Here is a 3,040-nt window from a genome sequence, read left to right as displayed (position 1 = left end):
GAGATCTCATCTCCAGTAGAATAACGAATTCCCTTAAACGCTATGAAAGCTAAAAAAAAAAAGGTAAACATTTATAACTCTTATTTGTGTTTTGTGCCTTTATTTCTGGGAGCATATCTAATTAACACCCAGTACATAACAGGAACTTTTCTATAATCCTGTACAAAACATCAGATGGGGGCCTGGCAGTGCTTGCTGCATTCACCCTTCCCTTTTATTGTGGTGTGGCACTTAGCAGAAGGAAAAGTGTGTGTGTGTGTGTGTGTGTGCACACTTACGAACAACTTTGAGCATGCCTAATGTAAAATAGAAAGTATTATGATTCAATAATTTTTCATAGCTTTTCTTGCTCTCAGTTTCTGGGTCTAGAAAATAATTGATGGAGAAAAATGGAATATTTCTATATAGTCTTCTAGATATTTTCCTAAGTCAATAAAATTGATGTAAAACATTTCACTTTTCCTTTCTCTGTAAAAACTCATAAAATGAGGTTTGAATGTGTACCTGGTTTCCTGAAAAGTATGACATAAACCAGCATAAAAATGTTTTATTATTGTTGTAATATATTTTGTAATTTAGAAGTTTGGTTTTGTTGTATGAATTCTTTACTCTCTATGAAAGGATAAAAATAAAATGGTAGGAACAGATTTTATTAATTTATTCCCTATTTATTTATAAAATGTAGGGTGCTTCCCCCCACACCCCTTGGTTATTTACCATTCTCCACTGTCCCATGAAGAGATTTGTTTCCCTTTAAAGTTAATCTAATTTTCTCTCATTTATTTATTTTAAAAATTAATTTCCTCAAAAGTGTGTTTATTGTATTTTAAAGATCTCATTCCTTTATTCATTAAATTTAATAAATTGATTACGGGAGGTATTAACCCTCACTAAACTATTTCTCTGCTTTTAAGAGGTAAGCATTCAATTGACATAATTGTCTATGAGCAAATATATATATATTTCCATCTGTCTCTTGTTTGTATTCTGCTTATTGTATTCCAAATGTGCCCAACACTGCTGTGAGCCCAGAGTAGATCTTGGAATATATCTGTGGAATCAAATTCAATTGCAGTTCTTTCTACTTGCCTCCTGACTCTTGGGAAATGAAAGCATATTTTTAATTATTTCAGATCTGTTTTCAAAAGTCCTTATGTAAAGCTCTTTGATCTTGGAAAATATCATATAGTATACATATTCTTTCTTCTCTTTTTAAATTTTTAATTACAGTTGACATTCAATATTATATTAGTTTCAGGTGTACAGAATAGTGGTTAGACATTTATATAATTTATGAAGTTATCCCCCTGATAAATATAATACCCACCTGGCACAATATAGTTATTACACTGTTTTTGACTATGTTCCCTATGCTGTATTTTATAACCCCCATGACTATTTCATAACTACTATTCTGTAGTTCTTAATCCCTTTACTTTTTTCACCTATTCCTCCAACACCCCTCCCACCTGGCAACCATCAGTTTGTTCTCTCTATCTATAAGTCTGTTTCCTTTTTGTTTGTTCATTTATTTTGTTCTTTAGATTCTACATATAATTGAAATCATATGGTATTTATCTTTTCCTGCCTGATATTGTACTTAGCGTAATATTCTCCAGGTCCATCCATTTGTTGCACATGGTAAGACTGCATTCTTTTTTATATATGGCCAAGCAACATTCCATTGCCTAGATGTGCAACATCTTCTTTATCCACTCGTCTATTGATGGGCTCTTAGGCTTCTTCTATATCTTGGCTATTGTAAATAATGCTGCAGTGAAACCTAGAGATGCATATATCTTTTTCCAGTTAGTTGGATTGGAAATCCAGATTGGATTTCTTCAGATAAATACCCAGAAATGGAATGGCTGGGTCATAAGGTAGTTCTATTTTTATTTTTTTTGAGGAAACTCCATACTGTTTTCCATAGTGGCTGCACCAATCTGCAATTCCATCAAGAGCACAGGAGGGTTCCCTTTTCTCCACATCTTGCTAACACTTGTGTGTTGATTTACTGATGATAGCCATTCTACAGATGTGAGGTGATATCTCATGATGGTTTTAATTTGCACCACTCTAGTGATCAGTGGCCATCGTGCATCTTTTCATATGTATATTGGACATCTCTACATGTCCTCTTTGAAGGAATGTCTATTAAGTTCCTTTGCCCATTTTTAAATTGGAATGTTTGTTCTTTTGGCATTAAATTGTATGAGTTCTTTATAAATGTTGGATATTATCACCTTATCAGATGTATCATTGGCAAGTATCTTCTCCTAATTGGCAGGTTATGTTTTCATTTTGTTGTTGGTTTTCTTTGTTGTGCAAACATTTTTTAGTTTGTTTTAGTTTCATTTGTTTTTCTTTTGTTTCCCTTGCCCATAGCCATATACATATATCACAAAATACTATGTGATATATTTGTATATGTGTGATGTGTGTGTGTATGTGTGTGTGTGTATATATATATATATGTGTGTGTATATATATATATATATAATATTACTAAGAGCAATGTGAGAGAGTTTATGCCTATGTTTGTTTCTAGGAGTTTTATGGTTTTGGTTCATACATTTAAGTCTTAAATTCATTTTGAGTTTATTCTTCTATATGGTATAAGAAGATGGTCTAGTTTAAGTTTTTGCATGTTTCTGTCCAGTTTCCCCAACATTTTTATCCCTTTGTATTATATATTCTTGCCTCTTTTGTCATAGATTAATTGGCCAGGTAGGTATGGGTTTATTTCAGGGCTCTCTATTTTGTTCCATTGATCTATGTGTCTGTTTTTGTATCTGTATCATGCTGTTCTGTGTACTATAGCCCTGAATATAGTTTGATATCAGGTAGTGTTCTACCTCCAAGTTTCTTCTTCTTTTTCAAGATTGCTGTGGCCATTTGGGGTCGTTTGTGTTTTCATATAAATTTTATGATTCTTTGTTCCAGTACTGTGAAAAATGCCATTGGTATGTTGGTAGGGATTGTATTAAATCTATAGATTGCTTTAGATAATATGGACATTTTGGTTAAATTCTTCTTATCC

The sequence above is a fragment of the Phyllostomus discolor genome, chromosome 2, assembly GCF_004126475.2.
Source record: "Phyllostomus discolor isolate MPI-MPIP mPhyDis1 chromosome 2, mPhyDis1.pri.v3, whole genome shotgun sequence".
In the NCBI taxonomy this organism is placed as follows: Eukaryota; Metazoa; Chordata; class Mammalia; order Chiroptera; family Phyllostomidae; genus Phyllostomus; species Phyllostomus discolor.
Note: the sequence above shows the minus strand (reverse complement) of the source record.